Source organism: Dipodomys ordii, unplaced genomic scaffold (assembly GCF_000151885.1).
Source record: "Dipodomys ordii isolate 6190 unplaced genomic scaffold, Dord_2.0 Scaffold34, whole genome shotgun sequence".
Lineage (NCBI taxonomy): Eukaryota > Metazoa > Chordata > Mammalia > Rodentia > Heteromyidae > Dipodomys > Dipodomys ordii.
Window position 1 is genome coordinate 3,584,684 of NW_012267250.1, and position 26,063 is coordinate 3,610,746.

The 26,063-nt window shown below is 35.9% G+C and overlaps 1 protein-coding gene and 1 pseudogene across 2 annotated transcripts in view; one reads left to right on the top strand and one right to left on the bottom strand.

Moving 5' to 3' along the window:
• Positions 1 to 26,063, top strand: part of Prkg1 (protein kinase, cGMP-dependent, type I) — a 1,080,074-nt gene that overhangs the window by 546,340 nt on the left and 507,671 nt on the right. The window lies entirely within an intron of this gene.
• LOC105986217 lies at positions 22,801 to 23,114 on the bottom strand (annotated as a pseudogene).

Below are 26,063 nucleotides of genomic sequence, written 5' to 3' on the forward strand. Positions count from 1 at the left end.
AGGCCCTTGTCCGTTGTATGGTTAGTGAAGATCTTCTCCCACTCCGTGGGCTTTCTATTGATCTTGCTAGCTATGTCCTTTGCCATGCAGAAGCTCTGCAGTTTCATGCAATCCCATTTGTCCAACCTTTCTTTGATTTATTGGGTTTCTGGGTCTCTATTAACAAAATTTCGGCCTGTGCCAAGGAGACCTAGGGTTTCTCCTATTCTGTCCTGAATGTTTTCAGGGTGTCTGCTTTCACTTTGAGGTCTTTGATCGTACACAAAATATTTTGACCATATTCTCATTCTGGCACCCTTTCTCTCTTCTCTCCTCTCTCTCACTAGTATCCACACCTCTAAAAGAACATGTTTCACTTTCCTAACATTCCTTTTGCTTCAAGTCCATGTTAATTGTTCAAAGAAGCCTCTCTACAACAGTTCAGTCATGCATACACACTACTATTCAACAGCTTTCTGGGAGTTTGGTTTTGCCATCTCCATTCTCAAATGTGGTGTCATTTGGTGTCTTTCACCCTCTAGCATTCCCTTTTTCTCTCACTTTTCTAAATCCGTACAAGCATTTCCACAATTACAGGTTCATATTAATGTATTTACACATTTATTTATGTTTTAAGTCTAGCATCCACATCCTGCTGATCCCTTGGTTATGATGATCTTCAGATCCATCTATATTTCTGTAAAAGACAAAATTTCATTTCAATCTTGTTTTTAAACTTGTGGTCTCATTTAGTCTTCATATTGATTATGATAAATAAGTCTGTCTAGCAGAATACCTTTAGATTTGAGCAAAGGTTCTCAGTTGTTTGCTGTCAGATATAGTGTAAATACTGACTTAATTCTCAGTAGTTCGAGTAACGATCTAGAGGTAGCCAGTTAGATATTGAGAAAAATAAATTCCATGAAAACTTTACAGGTTTATTGCTTTCCATTTTTTTACCTTATGAGAAACAATAGCAACAACAAAAAGCACTTATGAGATCAGTGTCATGATATTGTCAACCTGATGGTGATAGAGCCTTAGTATTTTTAAACAAATTCTCACCCTTTCAAGCAGTCTAGCTGAACATCTCAAGGTACAGGAAAATATGTCAGCAACCCAAACTTTCAAACACATATAAATAAAACAGAGGGACTTAAAATAATGAACCACCACCAACAAAACCACGTGTCATTTCTCACAAGTTTTTTTTTCTTGTTTTGAACAGGTTTCTAGTTATAGCGAAGTCTTTCTGTATAATAAGACCATAAAGGTAGGCATGAAAATAAATGACACTTGACTCCTTCCTAACAGGGATAAAAGAGATTGGGGTAATCTTGTAAAACTGAAGAAAGTCTGGCCTTACCTTACCAGCTCCTGTGCTCAGCTCCAGCAGATGGTTGGTTCCTTTTTGGGAAGTTTTGTTTGTTTTCTTTTCTAATGGGAAATAAAATCCAGGTTTGAAACATGAAATCTCCTAGCTTATTCAATTATTTTGAATACTATGCGGGCCAAACAAAATTTATCTGTAAGCTTTGTTGGCCTGTTGGTTGTCAATTGACGACCCTTCAGCTGTTAGATTTTCCTAAATGTTCAAATGGACCTTATTGTTGCTAATGAGCTTCATAACTCAGAAATGTACCAGAACCCCCTACTTGAGGAAGCAACTTATTCTGGTCTTGATTTAATAAAGATATTTATCACCAATGTCTGCTATTTTGGAGATCTCAAGGATTTCTGTGGTTAGTCAAATACATCTGAGACTGTAGAAGGGTGGACATGAGATCACAAGTAGACAAAATATATGCATCAGTTGATGATATTTTGTTTTGTTTTTAAGCTCTGAGAATGACAAACCTACTAGAAAAACTCCTTGAGCATCATTGTATAGTTCTGAGACACGATAATGCAATTGTGGAGAACCATTCAGGATCTAGAGCAGGAAAGAGATAACGCTTCATCTTATCTGATTCCTGCTTCCTATCTCAAATTCTGCATTGGTTTCTTTAAAGCCATTGGAAATTTTCTCTAAGGATTTGGTTAAAAATAAGTAACTGAGTAGACAGATACTGGCTAAAAAACAGTATGATTTTTGGTAGTGCTAACAATGCTTAAGAATCAACTTTGTACTAGTCATGATAAATTATGTTATTATTATTTCCAAATAAGGCTCTAAAGCAGTTAGTATAGAGGGCTATCTGAATATCTGGTAATTTAGACAGTGGGCCACATAAAGTAGTTTCTTTCGCATTTGAGTCCTTTGAAGGGAATACTATTATTCTCCTAATAGAAGCAACTAATAGAAGGCATAAAACTATAAATTAGGTGGAATTAGTTTGAAATAGGCTGGGAAGGAAATGTAATGACCTTAATTATTTTAATAAAAGTAATAATAAGTTAAAGTCTATGAAGTTGTCATATTGGAAAGTAGAATAAAAATGTAATAGATAAGGCCAGATATAGTGTCTCATACCTGTAATCATAACTTCTTTTGTTATTTTTATTTTATTATTGTCAGTCGTGGGGCTTGAACTCGGGGCCTGGGTGCTGTCCTTCAGCTCTTTAGCTCAAAGCTAGCACTCTACCACTTGAGCCACAGTGCCACTTCCAGCTTTCTGGTGGTTAATTGGAGATAGTAGTCTCACAGACTTTACAACCCGCGCTGGCTTTGAACTGCGATCCTCAGATCTCAACCTCCTGTGTAACTAGGTTACAAGTGTGAACCACTGGAGCCCTGCAATCATAACTTCTTAAGAAGAGGAGATTGGGAGGATCAAGGCTCAAAACCAACCCAGAAGATCCTGATTTCAATCCTTACTACACCTATACACACACACACACACACACACACACACACACACACACACACACAAAATGAATGTAATATATAAATATAGTTAAATAAAAGCTTGATTTTTCAGTGTTAAAATAGCATTTAATTAAAAAAAGACCTTCACAATCAAAAGAAGAATTATCTCAGATTAAAAAGAAAATTTTACACTAAATCAGGATTTAAGAAAAGTTTTGGTTTTTTTTTCCCTCCCTAAAATGGTTAAATACTCATTTGTAGTTAATGTGCCATAAAAGGTACCTGTTGATCAGTGCTTGGGTGTTGGTCAGGAAAAACTAACCATTGTGCCAAATTATAATTAGACAAAAAAAAATCCCAGACAGATGGCCATTTTGGCACAATTGGCATGAGCAATGTGTGAATTAGTGTGAATCGTTTTGACACATTCTTTTGCTTTTCCAAGCAACTCAGTAGACTGCATGTGACTCTTGTTATCAACTCAACAGTAATTATGGATATAAAATGAATCACTGAGTTTATCACTTGCCAATTTCTCAAGCTGGCCACTCTAGATACTTCAGAGACAAGAAAAGAATGTATCTAAACAACAGTAAACAAATATTCCAAGATTAATTTTTTTTTTCAGCTGTGGAACTTGAACTCAGGGTCTGGGCACTGTCCTTGAGCCTCTTTGTGCTCAAGGGTAATGTTCTACCACTTGAGTCACAGTGCCACTTCTGGTTTTGGGGTGGTTAATTGGGGTAAGCATCTCACAGGGGCTTTTCTGCCCAAGCTGGCTTTGTGGAACTGTGATACTAAAATCTCAGCCTTGTGAGTAGCTAGGATTACAAGTATGAGCCACCGGCGCCTGGCACAAGTTTGGGGCTGAAGTGCAGAGGGACAGCAACTAGGCCCAGAGTTCAAGCCCCATGACAAGAAAAAAAAATCATCATCATCATCATCATCATCATCATCATCATCATTATCATCATCATCATTATCATCATCATCTCAGCTTTGAACCTTTAACATGGTTAATTTAGCAATGTAAAAAAATGGATTCCTCTAAGACTATGGAGACAAAGTCATTAATTAACCTTGGTAGAAGTAAGAAAATTAGGGAAATATATAATTGCACTTAAGATTTATGGAGAAATACATTTTGATAAAAGAATGAGAAACCTCTTTTGCTATCTTGGTATTTTTCATTTTTCAAGGCATGCACTCTACCGCTGAGCTACCTTCCCAGCCCCCTATTTTTCATTTTTCAAACTCATAATCTGCTTTATATTTCTTAAAGATGGAAATGAAGTTTAAGTACATCAGCTTACACTTAGATTTGTTTTTGCAATCTCATACTTTTCGGAGTTTGAACTTCTATTTTGTTTCTGGTCCTAAGGCTTTCAGTCTTGGCCTGGGCACTGACCCTGAGCTTTCTTTGCTCTACAACTTGAGCCACAGTGCTTCTTCCAGCTTTTCTGAGTGGTTGATTAATTGGAAATAAAAGTCTCACTGAGTTTCCTGCTTTCAACTGTGATCCTCAGATCTCAGCCTCCTGAGAAGCTGATTACAGGTGTGAGCCACTGGCACCTAGCTGACTTTGAACATTTTTTGACAACTGACTTTACAGAAAAGACATAAACATCCCCTCTGAAACTTGGGGAACCTTCGTTCTCCATTTAGACCTTCTGGCAACAATCTGTATTCTAAAACATGAGTTCTACAATCAATTCTGTAAATTAGCAGTTAGATGAAAAGATGTTGAGTTTCCGTGAGCAAACACTTGGTTATTTTGTCTTTAAATCAATTTACAGGACTCAGTAATTGGAATAGAGAGTGTAAGAGTAAGTCATAAGCTAGTTGTCATTAAACATCTCCAAGAGAACTCATATACTTTGGTGAAATCAACATCAGTGTAGCTAGCACAGAATAGTTTTCAGTAGCTCTTTAAACGAATGGTCTACACCTTCTAAAGAAATGGCATAGATCATCCTTGGGAGTCTCAGATATTTTGCTTGGAATACTAAGGTTTGTATAGTAAAATAAGATCTGAAAGGCTGTTGCATGGAAATGTGATGAGCCTTTCATGACATCACCTGTTCAGCCAGAACCTGACAATCTATTGGTCCTTTTCTGGGTTCATTCTGTTTGTTCTTTTCCCCATTTTTGTCCTTTTGAAAGCTATTTTCATCTGCCTCAAAGCCTTTGATGTAATAGGTAACAAATGAAAATAAGTGTAATTTACTTAATTTTCCTTGAATCCTGATCTTTTTTAGGAAAGTCTTGACTATACAAAAGAAAGTACCCATTGCCGAGCTGTGAGTGATTGGCTAGATAGTGTGCTTAGTTTAGTAACTGGGAATGTTGTGATCATTTTACATGATGATTCATAGTTTGAACTTTCCTTCTGAAAAGCTTCTTAATAAAATGATTGTCATCCCTTGCAAATATGACATGATCAAAGTCACTAAGTTTGACTGGGTGAGAAGAAAAGGATAAGATGAGACATTACTGATGGGTCTAGAGGTAAGCATGGTAGGGATTTCATCAACTAAATAATTGTAACAATTAGAGATGTAATGAAGAATTCTATTGATCAGTGCTAATAAACATTATTACAAAGTTGAAATAAACATTGTGGAAACAACATGTCCTTAATGGATATTTTACTTCCTGTGTCTTAAAAAATTGACTAGTAGTCCTGTTATTTTAGCTGTGTTTCTCCTTTTCGAACTTGTTCTTTTTCTTAGAAACATAATGGGAGTCTTTTTTTTGAAATCTCAGGCAAGCATAAGTACCTCATCTCAGCAATTCTCACAGTGCTAAGTCTCCAAAATGAGTGCTCATGTTGTGCATAGAGTTAGTGATGAGCCGATGAGAAGGAGAGTGACTGCATGAAGCAGTCACAAGGAAGGAGATATTGTTAACATTTCTATATTTGATATGCAGTTGAGTCTCATTACAATTCATTCATCATATCATTACTTTGACAAATGCTGCAGGATAGGAATTACAGAAAGAAATAAGACATTGATTGTTTTTTGTCACAAGCCATCTCTGACTTTTATGTATTTTATTTGCCTGCCATCTTTGAAAGGCATGTAGAAAACCAAGCCTTTTTGTTAAAATACAGAGTATATAGTAGAAGAGCTGAAGTGGGAGTGACAGCTATAGCAGAATCTGCCTCTGGAACAGAGCTGTGGAGATTGGAAGATTGTAGGAAGTTGTCAATTAACTTGAGGAGATTGGAAGATTGTAGGAAGTTGTCAATTAACTTGAAATCATGACAATTAGAAGTATTTGCCAATTCCATAAGAATATAATTAACTAAGATTAAGAGTAAAAATGAGTCAGGCACCAGGCCCATGCCTGTAATCCTAGCTACTCAGGAGGCTGAGATCTGAAGATCAAAGCCAGCCCAAGCAAAGCCCCAAACCAGCAAACACACACACACACAGTAAAAATAATATGCCATTCTTAGTAATGGAAGAATTGATCTAAATGGCTCATTGGGATAAACAAGGGTATGCCTCTTTAAAGAAACTTACATGTGTCTCCAGAGAATGGCCTTTCCACAGTCCAGAATTAAGAAGGAAGACTGTGGATACACTTTGAGCACTGCAATTATTTTAGGGTATTATTCTGGTTTTTGTCAGTAGTACCTTTAGGATGTAATGATTGAGTCACAGACTGTAGTGAAATAAAGAGCATTACTTCGAGGTTAACAACTAAGCTTTTTGGGAGCCAAGACTTAAAAACATGTTAGTACTTATTTTTCATAACTCTTTTAAAGGAAGTCATAAGTTATTTATGAGAAATAAACATTTTTATGTGTTAAATTCCAAATCCAAGTTAATATAAGGATTCTTGTATTTTATTAAGAAGCACAAAGTAATAGATCCATAAAACATTTGTCTTATTTGATAAGGAATGTGCACATTTTTCTATCCAAAGTTATAAATTGCCTTTGCTACTGGCCTCTCCCTGTGTCATCTTGGGCCAGTGAATTTTCTCAGCCTTTTACTCTGGATAAACAAAATACCTATTCTATTATCTTCCCTAATTAAGTGTTGTAATCATTAAAAGAAGTAATGCACCGAAAGCAGAATCCATGAATCATAGCAATTGCTCACTAAAACTGGGCTGTTTCAGTTCGTTTTGTTATTGTCCATTTCTGAGATACTACTTTCCAGGACCTTCCGTGTATTTCCCAAATTCAAATGATAAAGGAAGAAATGCAGGCAGCCACCTTGCTTATGCTATCATCAGTTCAGATATTCTGGCTATCTAGTATAGAAGTTATTAGACCAACAGTAAGCCTTGATAACAAATGCATTGCTTTATGATGCCAAACATCTGAAACAATAAAAGAAAACTGATGGTTCTAAATAGGGATACAGGTTGACCCATTGCAACAATGAGATGTACAAGACACTATGTCGAAAAAAGAACTTTACAATTTGAGGGGGGGATGTAGTTGTGGAGATGGAAGGGAAGGGATGGAAGGGTAAAAACAAAGGAGGCAACATTGCTTGATAAGAAATGTACTCATTACCTTGCTCATGTGGTTGTAACCCCTCTGTACAGTATTTTCACAATGAAAAACTTATTTTAAAAAAAGAATATCTTTTTTCTTCTTTCTTCTTTGACTTGCTGAATTTATATATGTGAAAGGATAATGATAGAAGCTAGAATAAAGAAAAAGAAACACCCAGTAAATCAGAAAATTATATTAATGATTACTCAGCCCTAGCTATTCCAGTGATTTTTTTTATTTGTCCTATAGCAGCTGTGAATGTTTTGTATGTTTACTTTTCTTAAAGGGGGAAATATACTTGCAGAAAAAAGCTCAAAATCATCTGACTGGATTGTTAGTTTTTGTCTGGAAATTAAGGGCTGTTTTGTGCTTTTTTAAAAATAATAGAGTCTTCAAGTTTTAGAAGAGAAGCTTATTTATACACTTGAGCAAACATTTCCTATGTTGTCTTTTTACTTGTTGAACTGCTTCTGTTATTTCTGCCACATCACTTCCAAGGACATGAGATGCATCTTCCAATGTTGAGTGGTACAGGGAAAAAGTTCTCCGATGTTTCTTAAAAGCAATTACCGATAGTTGTGACCTTTTTTTTTTAAAAAAAAAAACTAATCTGGATGTAAGACTTGAATATACAATAAAATTTTCCTCTCTACATACACTCTTTTCCCATAGTATTTTTTCACACATTAATCTTTTTTGTTATTGTGGTCTGGGTTTCATTTTTAGGGAGTGATTGTCTCACCTGGCAAATGCCTATCACATGTGGCCAAGCTGTGGATTATGGATGTTGAAGAAACAAATGTGATTTCTTTAAAAAATGAAGTAGGTAATACTACTTTATAGGTAAATTCAGTAATCAAAAAGAACTTCCATTGAGATGTGGGCAAGAATGTTGAAAGAGATAACATTGATCAAGACACACTATATTCATAAACTGCATTGATGAAAATATTCTAATAATAATAATAATAACTTCCAATATATTCTTAAAATTTGAATAGCTCATTGTTAATGACCCAGAAGCTGTGGAGAAGAGGAAAGGAATGAATGATGGATTGTACTCAGGGTTTTCTGTAGACTCCTACCCTCAGAAGTTCCTAAGTAAAGAATAATCCTTCAAGCCCTACATTAATAATGCAGTCTCCCTTTCATGGGTTTGCAAATGACCTGGGTCATGGAGAGCACTGATATGTTTTCCATATAAAGTAATCACATAGGAAATGATCCAGCTCTTGGGTGATATGTCTTCTAGCTACAGGCAAGAGTGTGGGCGATGGTGAAGGAATAATTTCTCAGGAGGAGGGAACATTCCTGCCAGGATCTGTGTTGGAAACTGAAAGATGTGGATTTGGAACTATTAAATGGTTCTCCTCTGTACTGTATTGTGGACCGAGAACTATACTATGCATGACCAAGTGTTATGTGGGACATAAAATAAATTACATGGCTATCACAATGGGACCGGTTCAGAACATATTGATTTAACAAATTGAGAGCTGTCTGGGTATGTTGGATTTCTGTCTGACTCCAAGATAATTAGTTCTCTTAAATCCAGATTGTATTTTGAGCTCCCTGAAATCTCATGGAAAGAAATAATGTTTCTAAAGTAACCCATGTTCTTATCTTAAAACTCTGTTTTGTAAAACTAAGTTCAACCAGCCTCCCTTCCCCCACTGCCCCAAATTCTGGCCTTTTTAAGTAATCAGTTAATTCATTCTGATAAGAAAGCCCAGAGTCTTTGGAGTTACTGGGATTTATGATGGAAACTGTGATTTTTATTTTTATTAACCCTATACATTTAAGTTAAAAATTAATTATTGGATTGCTTGAAGGTTATTTTTTGACACAGTCTTCTAGTCATTGTTTATTATGCAACACTGATTTTGTCTAACGGTATGCTTTTACCCCTTAAATCACTTCATTTTAATATTATTTTACCTAATAAAACTGAGTTATTTTTATTGTAATGAAAAATGGATTTAATGCCTGTAAATTTTAGTACCAATGTCCTAACACCAATTGATTTTCCCTTCTCTCTGATTGCCTGGGCAAATTAACTATATGTACTTGCCTCTAAGTTTTAATTAGATATTTAAATACTCTGCCATTTGATGACTGTTAGAAGAAGAGAATAAGTCAAATTTATACCCAATACAGCTCATATGTATTAATGATTTTTTTCCTTAAGTTGATGTTTAAAGCAAGCATTATTTGGAGAATGACAAGCTTGACTCCATTGGATTTGATTGATGGGAGAAGAAATCAATAATAGGCCTGGATTATGGAGGGTCTCCTGCTGAGTGCTTGCATTGATAAAAAGTCTTCTTTGGTGTTAAAGTGATTCTCTGGTGGACTTAAGTATGATAAACATCTCCAAAGATTTTGATGTAGAAGTAATTCCCTAGCTCTTTTAGGTGTTGCTGACAAAAACAAGTTAAATACAAAAGTAAAAAATACTCCAAATATTTTAATTTCAGAGATTATCCAACAGACACAAAATAAGTAAGTACAGTGAAGCCTCATGTCCCATTTCTTAATATTTATTGCAACTAAGCCATAATGATTGGTCCTGCCCTGTTCACTATCCCAACCTTTCCAGATATTGTATCATTTTTGTTTTTTTGTTAACCATGTCTACAAGATGAGTCTTTTTTTTTTGTTTGGTTTGTTTTTTTAACTGTATTTTTTTTGTCTTTTCTTTTTTGGTACTGGGGATCGAACCCAGGACGTTGCACTTGCTAGGCAAACGCTTTGCCACTGAGCTACATCCCAGCCCAAGATGAGTGTTTTGTGTCTTTATCATAAGCCCCAGTAATATTGCACCTAAATTTTCCAATTTTCTCAAATTTATGATAGAGTGTAACATGTTTCTCTAATCTACCTTAGTAATTCTTAGAAGTTAAGTATAAAATGAGATCAAGAGATGCCAATGGTTATCTTTTCTTCCTCTCAGGAAGTATATGCTGATTCTCTTTTTGTGATGACGAATGTCTGTACTCATTTGCTCTTTGTTAGTTCAGACAGTGAAATTCTTTATTACTTAGGCCAGTAATGCCATCTTCTCTTTCATTCTGAGATCTGTTAATATGGCTCTAGTCTCTTCATTTTATTGATTGATACCCTGAGTACTAGTGTTTCAACCCAAGGCTTCATGGTTGCAAGGCAGTCCTCTTATCTCTTAAGTCAAGTCTTTAGCTCTATTTTCTTTTTAGTAATTTTTTTCAATAGGGTCTCACTTTAGGCTAAGGTTAAACCAATATCCTCTCTTTGTCTCCCACATAGCAGAGATACAGATACCACAACTGATCTCTAGTCTTTAACATCTTCCTTATAATCCGATATGGCAAGACTAAAAGAACTTCTTCACTGTTTAATGACCCTGGATGACTTCTATCAATTCTTCAATAAGCCTAAATTTCTTTTAATGAAAATGGTGTTCATATAGACCCACCACCCCTGCCAATCAGAGCACCAGAGTTGCCTTACATTTCAGTGTTGGAAAGTGTTTTTTTTTTTAATTTTTTATTTTGTTAGGTTTTTAAGAAGAGGTAGGCCGAATAAGAATAGCACCATGCACGTGGTATTCAGGTAAGGGATAGATTTATTCATTGTTCAGGCTGGCACCAGGCCATCTTGGTCCTCCACGTGGTGGGGAAAGGCCTGGGAAAGAGGGCAAGCTGGGAAAGAGAAAGCTGGGAAAGAGAGAGAGAAAGAGAGAGAGAGAGCTGGGGAAAAGAGCTAAGAGAGAGCTAGAAAAGAGAGAAAATAGCTAGAAAAGAGAAGAGCTAGAGAAGAGCAGAGAGAACTGGAAAGTGTTTTTAAACCCTTTTAGCCATAGAGTTTTAAAATGCTACATCTTTCACTTGCTACTGCATCTGTGAGTTAAAAAGTCAGCTCTAGCTCACAGACTATTTTTTGTTATAAGATTTATTTAATTTAGGAAAAATGTCATGTAGCTTATGTTCTACAAATGTATTGAAAGAACTTTTTCACTATTTGACACCACTAGAACACTTTGTATGTATGAAACATAATTATAAAATGTATTAAAACATTTATAGCATTTTACAAGTTTAAACATTTATACATCTCAAATTCAAACTGTGTGTAAATAAGCAGTACCTTAACTTCAATTTCTTCTGAAAAAAAGTCCTTTTAGAAAATAAATTTACCTGCTGGAAAACTTACAATAGCTTAATAATAATGTGAATATATTAGTAAATCTGAACCCACTGGCTTATTAGTCACCGTTTTTCTAATTAGAGTATGAAATCTTAATTTTTTGGAGTCTGATTAACAGATAATAGCTATGTTACAGTGTTCATGCAGAAATCTTTTTTGATGGGCATTGCAATATGAAAAGCACTCATGAATAGGCAAAATGAAAATAAATGCTCATTATTTTCCCTTCAAAATTTACTGAGCAATTGATAAAATATGACAGTGATGTTGGAGATTTCTCAGTATCAATTAGGATTAATGAGTATTGTCTAAGCTTTGTGCAACTGAAGGCTGACAGAAACTGTTTGCTTAAAATAAGTTGAATCCAGATATCTTAACATTATGTCACCATCAGTCACCTAATGGGAAGAAAAATAAATGAGTAGTAAATATGCATTTGAAACAAGGTTTACCAAAGTAGTATTATATTATTTTTATTCTATTATGCTTTGCTTCTGATTACCAGCCATATTTCTTCCAGGCTGGGGACTTTGAATGTTCCAAGGTCTTAGAGAAAAAGACTGAAAGATGATTATGGTGGAAATGTTAACAAGAATAGGTAATATTTATTGAGTTCTTATTATATTTTAGGAACTTTTAAAGCCCTTTGTTGTATATTATCATAATCTGCAAAACAACTATACAGGGAAAATGCTATAATTCCCATTTTATAGATAAGGAAACTGAGGCATGAAGGAAATAATGGAAGGTAGGAAGTAAAGATGGACTGAATAGATTTTGATCGTGAAGTAGAATATAAAACTAGTCACAGACTAAAAGGAAAATCAATAAGTTTTTCTAATTCATAGTTGAAGAAACAGAGAGTTTGGGGATGCTTGGAAACATCCCATAAAGAGCAAGAAGGGAATATGAGAGCAAGGTTGCTAAATTACTAAAGAACTAAATAAAGCTGAGTCCTGGTGGCCCATTCCTGTAATCCTAGCTACCCAAGAGGCTGAGGTCTGAGAATAAAACCTTGAAGCCAGGCAGAAAATCTAGGAGTCTCTTATCTCTAATTAATCACCAAAATATCAGAAGTGGAAGTGTAACTCAAGTGGTAGAGCACCAACCTTAAGCAAAAAAAGATAGGTGAGATCACAAGGCCCTGAATTCAAATCTCAATAACAGCATCAAAAAATAAAAATAAAAAATGAATTGAAAAAACTTGGCTTAACCATTTCTGTCTTTTGCCACTTATATGACCTTGTCTATCTTTATCCCTAAACTGATACTGAACTGCTACCTACTTGACAGTATTATGCTCTAATGCAATATGAGAACTTTTCCAACTTCTAAATGAATTTAGTGTAATCATCACATTTTATGATTGCTGATTTTTGGCACACTTGGCTATCTTAAGACCTTTCTCTTTTTATCAAAATTTTTTTTGGTCTTAGGGCTTGAACTCTGGGCCTGGAGGCTGCCAGTATAATTTCATTTATATGGAACCAAGGAATTGAACCCAGGGCAAGCACTCCACCACTAAGCTACATTCCCAGCTCTTTGCCTACTTCTTTAATCCATCCTCACCTAGCTGAACATACATACCTGAAAATATCAATGTTCAAAAACTTTCCTTAACATTAAGTATTTATTTTTTTAAATTTTTATTTATTTTTAACATTTAGTATTTAATTAGAGAAAAGTGTATCACTTTAGTTTCTAGCTGCCACCCCCTTCAGAAAATAATAGCAGTGTGTGGAACATGGAAAGAAAATAATAGAGAATTTTATTATATATATTTTTTTTCTTTTTGTATTAGCACTCATTAATAGTATGGAGGGTTTTGCTGTGATAATTCTATGGAAGTGTGTATATGGTGTACATTGAATAAGTTCTCCCTCTGCTATATTCCTTCCTCCTGAGCTTTTCTCAAACAATATGGTGATTCTATTAGTTATCTAGCTATCTAATCATCTATCTGTTTACTGACCAACCTATAACTAGCTTTATAATCTTCCATATATCTATGTAGATATATGATAAATTGCTTGATTGACTGATATTTTGATCCACTTTACTTCCCAGTATTCTCCTTTCTCCTTCCTTCTGTTACTGATCTTCCTGAGACTGCCTGACTTTTACAAAAATCCATGTCCCATTACAGTCTTCGTCTTCATCATCATCATTTGAAAATACAGAATTTCTGAGCAATGGCTGGCCATGTGATATGTAGAAGGTAATTGTTTTCTGGTAGACGTTTTCTCATTATGCTTTCATTAAATTATATCTACCAGCAAGCATTGATGATCAGCTGTGAGCTTTTGCCACTGTATTTTCATCTTTTCTTCGTGGGATTCATATGGAGATTTCAGTTTTCAGTAGACAAGAGCCAAAGAAAAGAAGAGCTGCTACTTTCTTTTTTGAAACCAGTAATTTACTTGCATTGTGTGTGAAGCAAAAGGGGCCCTGATGAGTCACTGCTATGAAGAGAAGAAATAATCACTAGATAGTACATTTATTGTTAATATATTAAGCACTCTGGATGCCTTCTTTGTATAACCAATTTTATTTAAGTTAATCATAATGATTTTAAACTCTTTTTTTTCTCTAAAAAGCAATCACCAAACTATATTTATAAGTATTCTCATCATAAGGTGAATTCTTTAGTTGCTAAGGAATAGGTTTGCTGAATTTATTTCCCCACAGATAAGTAAAATACTCCTTCCTGAGCTATTATTTGGTAGATAAATTAATGCTTATCTGGGGCACATTCAAAGAACAGAACATATTGGGCTGAAAAAAAGTGTCAAGGAAAGTAAACCATGTATTAGAGCTGACGGTCTACAACCAGCACAAGAAGAGACCAGGCAGAACTTGCTATACAATTCATCTCATAACTTACCAGTGCAAAATGAAATAGAGGCCTATTGTTTCAAACCATGAAGGCTTTCAAGACAAGAGAAAAGGAATAAACAAATGCAGCTTTCTTGATGTGGAGTCCTGGGTGACTATATAGCAGCCCTCAATCCTACAGAGCTTGCCCTAGACTCAGGATCTAGTACCCTCTCCTTTCTAGGTCTAACACTGATTATGTCTCAGGCTCTGGTTCAAAGATGGTGAGGCTAGAAGGGAACAGTAGCTCCTGGAGATCAAGAATTATTCTCACCAGCACAAAGGATACCTTGATACCTACAAGGAGCTCAGGAATGATCTCATCTCATCCTCAATTATTTTTCCATCCACCTCCCAGGTACCTTGATGCTAAGTCATACACCATGTTATACATCAAGCTTCTGTGTTGAATTAGAGGCTTTTCTTTTTTACATTGCTTTCCATTTTTGTCTCATCCAAATCATAAGCTGCTTGCCAAGAGTCTGTGTCTTGGAGTCACTGCATCCCATGTGTACCAATACAGTATCTTTTCTGTATGATTTAGACTCAAAAAGTAATATATGTATAATCGTTATTAAAACTAACCAAAATGAGAAGACCAAGGAAACACATTGTTTTTAGGCCTTTGGCTATTAAACAATTTGATGTTAGCAATGAAGAAGTTAGTTGTGCCCTATATTTTCCAATGCATTACCATTAAAACTGATTCATGTTAACTTTAAACTTTTAGCATTTCCCAAAGTGTGTGCTCCATGGAAGACTGATGTGTGTAATAGAGGTTTCTATGATCAAATTTGTTTGGGAATACTGTTTGGGAACTTAGAATGTCAATTAGCTTTTCTAGCACAAGGACCAAAATGCCAGAGAGAACAAGTTAAAGGAAGATTTATTTTGGCCCACAACATCAGAGAATTCCATCCAGTTTGCTTGGCCACAGACAATTGGGCAAAATATCACAACAGTGGGAACATGTGAAAGAGAAAGCTATGTATCTCATGGTGGACAGGAAACAGAGTGAAGATGCAATTATCAGGGGTCAGGTGTAACCTTCAAAAGCACATTGCCAAAAATCTAACTTTTTTTTTCACCAGGTTTCACACACTACAATTCTCAAAATGTTCCAAAATAGCAACATTTTCTGTTATTTTGTTTTATTGTGCCATTAGTGTTCCACACATACTTATGGGAGATATTTCCTATTCAAAACATCACACCTAGGAAAATAATGAGAAGAGGAACTGCATTGACCTTGGTACACTTTTTATTTGCATTGCTACTTCCTGAGATAGGTCTGTCCTTATTATTCACTGCAGATACTGTCCCTTCTTCACTTCTAGTTGTCTCTACTTTGGCTAGTGGTGCTAGAATCTAAACACAAGGTCTCACTAAGCAAGTGCTCTATTATTTAGGCCTTCATCCATGTTTTTAAAAAAAAGATTTTTGTTGTTTTTTCAGATTATATTTTGGAGTGTTTATCCATACAGATCTTAGATTGTAAACTTCTTACTCAGGTCTCCCATGTTAATCCTAGTTTTGCATAGGCTGTCCACAAACCATGATTCTTCCATTCCTATCTACCAAGTAGCTTTATTCTCATTTTTTTGTCAAGAAGTTTTGCTTTAACTGTAGTCTCCAGATGCCTACTATATATGGTCATGATGCCTATAATTACCACAAGAATATCTCCTTAAGTTAATCCTACACTGGTGATTTTCAAAACTAGGGAAATTTGCTTTCAGTAACAAATTCTTTAGAATTTTTGGTTAGATGGTCAGTTGGTACTTTTTGATGTGGATATCTAGTAGCTAGAGGCTGCTCTCCTATGATTTTAAAGACCCTTCTACAAACAAAGACTCCTCTATCCCTAAATAGCAATCACATATTTTAAATTATACTTCTAACTGCTTCCAAACTTCCAGTAGTTTTCTAACTCCTGCCTGAGGAATTCCACATGCCGAAGCATGGTGTTCACAATCTGACACTAGTCTCCTTTCTAGTCCATCTCTATCATTCTTTTCTATATATTCTACACTCCAGGCAAACAGGATTTAGGCCCCCAAATGCTACCAAAACTTTCTAACTTCTGTCCTACATGCTACCTTTGCCTACATATATGCTTTTCTACCTCTTTTGTGCCTGTAAGCTACCACTATTCTACTTTAAATGTTAACCTCTTCTAACAACTCTTCCTTGATTTTCTTTGTACTACCTCTCCAAATGGGAGTGACTGCTGTCCTCTCTAGACCTTTTCATTCCTCATCACTCTGTACTTCTCTTGTCTTTTACAGATAATTGAGAAGCATTATTTTTTACAGATCTTAGTCATTATAATAAATACACTGAGTGCTGACAACATTGAGAGCATCATCAGAACCAACAACAATTTTATGTCTTATAAAGCTTTTAACAGATATGCTCAACAAATACTTGAATTAAATTTAATGTTTAAGTTTTGAACAGCAGTTTCTGCATCAGACCTTAGAATTGGTTTAAAATTAATCTATGTGTTTAATAAGAATGACTTCCTGCTGTGAGTAATGAGGTGACTTTAAAAGCTATCTTGTAGGGAGAAAAAAAAAAAAGGTCTTTAGGCTTCATCTAAAACTGGCCACGACTGAACTATGCTTTGCCTTTGATATTTAACAAAAGGATTCTGATTTTCAAATAACACAATAAATGATGTTTATCCTTTTAGGTTAGAAAATGACTACTTGTGATAGTTAAGTGATTTTGTTCATACAAATAAAGAAAACCTGACATAAACCTTTATTTTCCAAATAGATAAATTATCTACTCAGGATGATGAATTTCAAGGTAGGGTTTACTACTCAGTAGCTCTAGCTGAGCTTTCTTGTTTTCTACTGGTTCCTGTTCCTTCCATCCTCACCTTTCTGAACAGCAAGTATCATCTGTGACTAGGATAATGCAGAGGGCAAGGTAGAGATTTGGTAGCAGTTACTCTTGGGGCGGTGTGGCACCATCAAGGAACAATCTTCCCTTAAAACACTTCTTGAGTCCTAGTTCCTGCTTTTTTTCCTTTATTTCTTTTTTGACCAATTTTGTTTTTAACTTTTAAGGTTACTAGTTTGATATTCCATACATTTACAGAAATATTATCTGTTAAGATAATTAACAAATCTGATTTTAATAATCTTAACAGATAATAGTTTAACAAGTATTAACATTAAAGTATATTCCTCTGACCTAAAGCTCTGTATTGTTTGGCCTATATATCTTCCATCTTTCTAATCCCCTCCTCCAGCCTCAAATTAATCCCCAGACTATTCTGCCTAAATATGAACTTTGATTCCACCCACACATCAGATCAGACAGTACTTGACTGTTTGTATTTGGCTTATTTCACTCAGCATAATGTTCATTCCACATTGTCAGAATGACAGGATTTTCTTCTTGGTAAAGATGAAGACTATTTGTGTTGTTGAGCTTTCTGTCAGTAAAATACATGAGAGAGTTAACTTATCAAAGATAATGTTTCTTTGGGATCACATGTTTTCATTTTCCAGTGCATGATAGATTGGGTCTGTTCAGTTTGGGCTTGGGGTAAGATAACTCGATAACTCTCCATCATGAGGAGCACAAGGCAGAGGAAAATCACTCACTTCCTCACTAGGAATCAAACAAAAGGAAAAGGTCTGGAGCCTTAGCTTCCTCTTTCATAGATATGACCCCAATGACTTGAGGACCCAATACCACCAATCTTTGTGGCCCAAGCCTTTCATAGGCCTGTGGTAGGCTTTCTAAATCCCAAGGAGAGCAGTTTTCCATAAGGTTTGAATACAGTCTGCTTTTAACATCTACATATTGCACAGGGACAGATTAAAAACAACACAGATAAAAACTTTTTCAGAAGAATTTGTTTCTGCACTGAACATTTACTGCCCCTTAGCATTCCCCAAACATTATATTGTAACAAATATGGAAAAGTTATTTCTACTGTATTAGATAGTATAAAATAACCTGGCAATGGTTTCAAGTAGGTAGGAATATGTTATGTAGTTTCTGTGCAAATACTACAATATTTCATATAAGGTACTTGAATATCAGTGGTGTTTCATGTCTGTGTTGGGTCTTAGAGATGACCATGCATCCACTTTTACTCATTGGTGGAGATTTGGTTGGCTCTTGTCTATGTGTTTATACACGTATGTCTTCATTCTGGTTCCGTGTTGGTTCATTTACTATAGCTCTGCCCTGTACTTTAAAAGTAGGCATAGTATGGCACTCCAGCTTTGTTCTTCTTCCTTGGGTACAAGCTCCAGGTGACTTTTAGAATTTAAAGGAAGGATAAAAAACAAAACTCACGTTGGGAACTGTGCTTAATAAAATATATATATATATATATATATATATATATATATATATATATATATATATATATATATATATATATATATATACTGCCGGGCACCAGTGGCTCTGGCCTGTAATCCTAGCTAATCAGGAGGCTGAGATCTGAGGATTGAGGTTTAAAGCCAGCCTCAGAAAGAAAGTCCCTGAGACTCTTACCTCCAATAAACTACCAGAAAACCAAAAGCTGTGGCTTAAGTGGTAAAGCACTAACTTTGAGCTGAAGAGGTAAGGGACAGCGCCCAGGCCCAGAATTCAAGCCCCATGACCAACCATAAATAAATGAATGAATAAATAAATAAATAAACAATATATACATATATATACACATATGTATGTATATATTACATCTTCAAAATAAGAATGTATTTCTTGTGTCACCTATCTGGATTTAAATCTATTCTGATTATAACTGCTTAAAGTACAATGTTGGTGAGCATGGTTTTTTTTTCCTACTTTACATTTATTTAAACTTAAATAAATCACCTCTTTATCCTTTGACTCAGATGTAGATAAATCCAAATTCTTTGATTAAATCTTATTAATAATTTTGGTTTGATTAATAATTTTGGTTTCTTGTGTTTGTTTCTCTAAATTTCTCTGTACATTTTTAGCATGAAGGAGCCAACTAAGTACATAAATACTCTCTTCCTGGGTGTGTGTCAACTTGTTAGAAACAATCAAAGGATTTGAATAAGCCTTTCGATCTTTAGTGAAGCAATTATTTTAGGACACTTTAGAACTTCTGTATTTTCCCTCCTTCTCGGATGACTTGTTAGGCTCTATACAAGTGTATAAATCTCAATTGAAGATGGCACTGCTGATGGCTCACATGATTTATTGTAACCATGAAATTAAGTGCTGGGCCACTAGCCCAGCATTAAAACTAAATCAAAGAGGACTTAATTAGAATTAGGCAGTGAGCCTAGAAGAACTTTACTTTGTTCAATCTCAAATTTCCAATTCCACTGGATTCTTGTTTCATAGAAATCAGTATTCTTTGAGGGGTGTGTGTAAGGAAAATGACAGAAAGAGTATGAATCTAGAATACTTATAGAGAACATGGTACATGGACTGTAACTAACCAGGAAAGTTGGATTTGAGACCGAAGAAATGTATGTATAGTATACACTGTTAGCACAGTAAGTAAGATATTGTTAATTTTTTACATACACAATGTTAAGACAGTATTTATAATGCCAACGCAAAATATAGAAAGGCCACAGGAAATAATTCGGCATATTTGGAATCTCTATTTCAATGAAATCAGAAGGCTGTGAGAGAATGATTTCTTATGCCTATGATGAAATCTTCTTGGTTTACATTCTAGGAAAAAAATAAATGTTTTAACTCTCTAGGACTCTGAATTTTAAAACTAAGAAATCTATTAAGTATTATGTGTATTCACTCTAGTGTACTCTCCCACTACAAGGTCAACTGGAATGACAAATAGAGGACTTTTAGCTATTTCGTGGACAAGTTCCATGTAGTAAGCTGCCTTTGCTATTTCAGACCAGTCAACAAGGAGATATTAGGGCAGGATTTAAAAACACACATACCTATCAAAAATGGAAGATAATGGAAACATATTGAGTAGGAACTGGTAAATACTGCTTAATTCTATTCATAATTCAGTTTAAGTGTTCAGGTGCTATGGGATTTGAGAGTTTGAGGACACATGCCATTTATCTTAATTAGGTGCGAATATATTCAATTATTTGAGAGTGAAGCCTCTGATATTACAGAATGTGCATACGTTTTTGGCATACACAAAGTAGGAATAGCTACTATATATGTACACCTCAAATTCAAGTATTTTATCAGTACAAGAGATTAATAATATTCAACTACATATTTTATTCTGAAATCCAGGATTCATATAAGATTATGCTTACTTGACCTTTCACTCCAGGCATGGTGGCTCAGAACTGTTATCATCTACTTGAGAAATGGAGCCAGAAGGATCATGGTTCTTGGCCAGCCCAGGCTTTTTGCAGGCAAGATACTCAACAACCAGGAATGGTGGTATTTGCAGATAATTCTAGCAATTCTAGGAGAATGGTGGACTAGGAAATATGGAGTAGAGGAGGAAGAGCCCCAATCTTAGAAATAAAGCAAAAATTTATCTGGGGGATGTAGCTCAAGTTGTAGAACACCTGCAGGAAGCCTGCAAGTAAAACAATATTGCCAAAGGAAAAGAACAAGGAAGAACAAATAAAAAGGAAATATAAAAGTAAAGTTGTATATGTATTAAATATCCTTTTCCCTCCCTCCCTCCTTCCCACTCTCCCTCCCCCAACCACCCTCTCTCTCTCTCTTTCTTTTGCTCTCTTTCTTTCTTTCTTTTTCTTCCTTTCTCTCTCTTTCTTTCTTCCTTTCTCTCTCTCTTTCTTTCTTTCTTCCTTTCTCTTTCTTTCTTCCTTTCTCTCTCTTTCTTTCTTTCTTTCCTTCCTTCCTTCCTCCCTCCCTCCCTCCCTCCCTCCTTTCTTTCTTTCGTTCTTTCTAGACCATGTTTCCATGTGTCGCTCTGGCTAGCCTTAAACTCTAAGAAACTCTGTCTGTCTTTCAACTCAAGATCCTCCTGGCTCAGCCACCCCAGAACAGGGATTGCACAGATATATAACTCTTCTCTTCAAATCATGATAATCCCACTGCCAGATTTCTCCTCAGTCATAGCTCTGATCATGTCATCTTTTGCTCAACCCTCTTGCAGACCCTCTTATGTCTTTAGAATATGATCCATGTTCCCTATCTAGAGTGCTCAAGGCCATTCAGTTATAGCACTTTGCTATAACCTGATTTCTTAACTTTCACTGTCATACATCTTAGAGCCAATTAGGAAAAATAGAGTGGATTTAAGAGTGTAGACTTTGAGTTCGTGTTATGAAACTCTTAGGGATATCTGCTACTATTTTCCTCTTTAAACATGGCTTATGTTGCTTCTTCTACTTTTATTCTTCAGCTCCATCTGTTCCCTTACTGTGGCTGTTTCCTGTCCATGTCCAAACAAAAGCTACCCTTCCATTGTGCTTAGTTTAGTGTGCATTTATCTTAACCACAAAGAAAATTTGCCTCTGCCACAATAGTATAAAAATTAACCTCATGTTAAAAAGAATTATTGGATTTTTCAATGGTATGTACACAAAAAGAAATTTGTGGTTCAGAGAATAACATGGATCAATGCATGCAGGACAGTGCTGAATGGAGGCCTGTGACATTAAAAGGCAGAATTATAAACTACACACTTACCCTAACAACTAGAAGAACTAACTTATCTTTATGCCCCAGGTTCAGGGAGTCATCCAGCAAGCCTTGTAGTAAAGCAGCATCAGCATTTTTTTATTTTGTGGTCAGAGGTATGTAAATGTGCCTTTCTTTAACCTTGAGGATTATGGCCCATCCCTCACACACTCAGCATACCTGTAAGAAGTTAATGTACTGGAACATCTTTGATTCACTGCAAGGCATTTCATGAAGAAATTTTCAAGCAGGAGATTCAAGTAATCCTGGAACCCATTTTTTAACAGGCTTTCAGCAGGCAATAAAATGGCGACTCCCTAGTGAGATTCAGCTGAAGAGACTGTTTTTGCTTTTTTTTTTCTTCAGAGAATTATGTTATCTCTCACTGTGGGAATACTGGGCTACAGTAAGCTAAGTATTTGTCAAGAAGGAAAAAAATAAAAAGAATCTTAAATAAATTTCTTGATCATAGACACAGGAATCAACTTTGGTTAATAAGTAAAAAGCAAGGGATGCTTCCAAATGCTGTAGACTCAGCTCAAGAATTAACTGGAATCAAAGGAAATGTCTGGAAATACATTTATTTTCAAATATTTTTTCTAATGATACAAGTTATTTCATTTATTTACTGTATGATGAATCATATTCGGCTGTTTCTTTCATCTTGACATCACAAGATTACGATTTTATCTAGAAGACTGTATTGCTTTTTTAAAAAAATATTTGACCTCAAAATTTTATTCTCTTCATAACAGAAGTTGCAAATAAGATCATGTGAATTTTGATTCCTAACAAAAGTTGGAACTTAGACCTCATGATTATACTGTGTTCATAACAAAATTAGGAGTTTAAAACTTTTCTTATTTCTACCCACTTCAAAGTTTTTTTGTCTCTTAATAACCAGCGTTCTCCTAGATCTGCAGCTAGGCTCAACACATTCAAGTCTCAGCACCATCTTTTCTTTTCTTTTTTCCAGAAAATTGGCTTAGTTTGACTGCCATAGCCACTCTGCTTCCTATCATAATGACTCTTGCCCTGGGCATATAGAGAATCCTTGCCCTTCTTGTACAGAGCTACTTTGTGAGGTTGGAACCTGCCACACTTCTTGCAAAAAGTATGGTGGGTTTTAGGGACATTAACCATGATTGCAGGAAGCCTGCAGCAACGCCCACACTGTATTGCTCTCTGCCAAATCTAGGTCATGTGCTTGCTATTGATTTCTGGCCCTGTTTTCTTATCTGTATTAGCAAATGAGAATCTAACTCCTCTGCCATCCAAAGCAGAAGACAGTCACTTAGATATATATAAATATATATATATATATACACATATATATAATGTATTTACTATATATTAGTTAACATATAGATTAATGTATATATACATGTATGTGTGCATACATGCATATATTAATCTCTTTTCCCAAGTCTAGGGAATAGGGTCAAGGTAATTGCCTTGAGGGCAGTCGTGGCGCTTTGATGAAGGAAGAGTGGTTGCAGGTACCAAATGACAAATGTCTACAGAGCCTCAGTGTCAGGTTACCAGAGAAGCAGCCCTACTAATATGTCATGGATTTGTTCCCATATTGATCTGAGTCAAGACTAAAAAATTATAGAAAGACAATTCTGCATGAAAAAGTTTATCCAACCTGTCCTTCATTTTTGTGCATAACCTGTGAAAACAAATGAACTGTAACTAAAGGACAGAGAGCAGAGTAAAATTAAATTGACCCAAGATCCATCCACCACTTTTCTCCATCGATCTCTGCAGAGCGTGCTGCTCTTCATTCTTCACAATTTCAATTTTTTAATATTTCTATTGTTTTAAGAAATGGAATGTCCTTGAAATATCAGAAGAAAAATGCCCAGTTTTCTCTCTTCCTGGAAGCATTGCTTTTTCTACCTGTCTACGTATAAGCTCCTTACTTTTCTGCATATATCTATCTGACTTTGAAAACTGTCCATGTCATCTCTCCTACTCCCTTGTTACCAGACAAAGTACTATACAAGAATGGATTTTCAGAAGAAAGTAAATAAGAGATAAAAGTGTAAAGCTGGGTTCGATGGAGGAGAATTGGCTGGGGGGGGGGCGACAGAGCTCACATTTTTTTTTTGGTTGGTCGTGGGGCTTGAACTCTGGGCTTGGGTGCTGTCCCTCAACTCTTCAGCTCAAGGCGAGCGCTCTACCACTTGAGCCACTAGTGAAGAAATTATTGGTCTTTGTAACAGCTAGACTTTTCCCAGGTAGGCCTTTGGGTTATGCCACAGGCCTTCAAAGTTCTCTAACTCATTATGTCACTCAAATTCTACTTCATCAAACCCAGTTTAACTATTGTAGATATTTATCTCTTGATACTGACGCTATATGGGGTTGTCAAGATGATGAGTGTCATGGATATGTAGGTGTATCTATTAGGGATATAAACCATGCCATAAAACTATACTTTGCTAAGGTGAATTAGATTTGTGCATTATGTTCAGGTGTTTAATGCAGGAGCAAGCTATAAGATTCGCAGAAGGGAGAGATCTGAGACAATGAGGAAGGATTCTTGGTGGAAAGTAGACTGGCCTTGATCCTAAGAACACATGGGATTTGACAGGTGAAGAGAAATAGGAAGAGGAAAGAACCCTGAGTCAGAAAATGTGTCCAGTCTTCTCCAAGAAATGTTAGACTGCATGAGAGTTCATATTTGCAACACATTAACTATAGGCAAATGATTTCTAAACCTAGAAAGCAAAGATAATGCTGAAGTATGAATCATTATTTCATGATTCCCTGTAGACTCATGTTTTTTTTGTTGATGACCAAACAACGGTGATTTCAATCTTTTTCTTTTTAATTAATTAATTATTACTGTTTTGCTTGAACTGGATTAGTATTCAGAGTTTTGTGCTTGTTTGTTCAGGGGGTGCTCTCTCACTTCAGTCATACCTCCAGCCCAGCTTTTTACTGATTGTTTTGGAGATGGAGTCTTCAAGAGTTTTCTGCCTGATATGTCTCCTCAAACTGCTCTAATCAGAAATTCTTCCTAGTCTTGCTGCCACCAATCCAATCTCACGATGCTGGAGGATGACAATTCATGATTTACTTTTGGCCATCCCTGTTTCTCTAAGTGCCTCTTCCTGCTCAAAATCTGTGTGTGGATTATATAACATCAACAGATACAAACATAATTTCTTTAGGGTTGCAACTGGAATGTGTATGTACTTCTTCTATCCTTCATCTGCCAGATCTGCCAGGCACCATCTCTGCTAGAAGCCAGATTTGTCTTCCCTCAATTAGAAAACACCTCAGGCCTCTCGACCAATGGGCTGAACTGTGTCAGAAAGGATTAGTGCCTGGGGAACCTATTCATCTTATTTTCTTTGCATGTTAAGTATTCAAATCTCTCAGAGATCAATTGTTAACAGAGTGTGCCCACAGACCAGGAAGCTTTGGAATTCCTCATGTAATTCTCTTTTATGTGTTTTGTGTTTGTTTTATGTGAAATCTTTGTTATCTTTGAGTTTTATTTTAATAGTAAAATTACATTGTGCCACTTTCTACAAAGGCTTTTCCCACTTACTTCCTACTGACAGTTTTGAAATGTGTACATGTTGGGGGTAGCAGAGGCCTTTTGCTTTTTGTCTTCTCTGTGATCTTCCATCCTAGGTTAGAGAATGATGATAGCATGACAGGATGTTTGCAATGCCTCTTTTCCATATGTAAATGTATTCAGTCTCTTTTGAAGTTTTATTTATTGCAAGTTAGAGTCATGTTGATGGCTTCTTATTCTAGGGCACCCTAGGCTGACAAGCACAGTATTTCCTGCTCTAGGTATGGTCTAGTTAGCAGAACCCTGTCCTCCCTATACTCCCTACTTCAAGGAAACATTCTTTTTTTTTTTTGGTGGGGGGAGGTCTGGTCATGGGGCCGGAACTCTGGGCCTGGGCGCTGTCCCTCAGCTCTTCAGCTCAAAGCTAGCACTCTACCACTTGAGCCACAGTGCCACTTCCGGCCTTTTTCTTTTTGCTTATGTGGTGCTGAGGAATCGAACCCAGGGCCTCAGGCATGCAAGGCAAGCACTCTACCACTGAGCCACCTTCCCAGCCC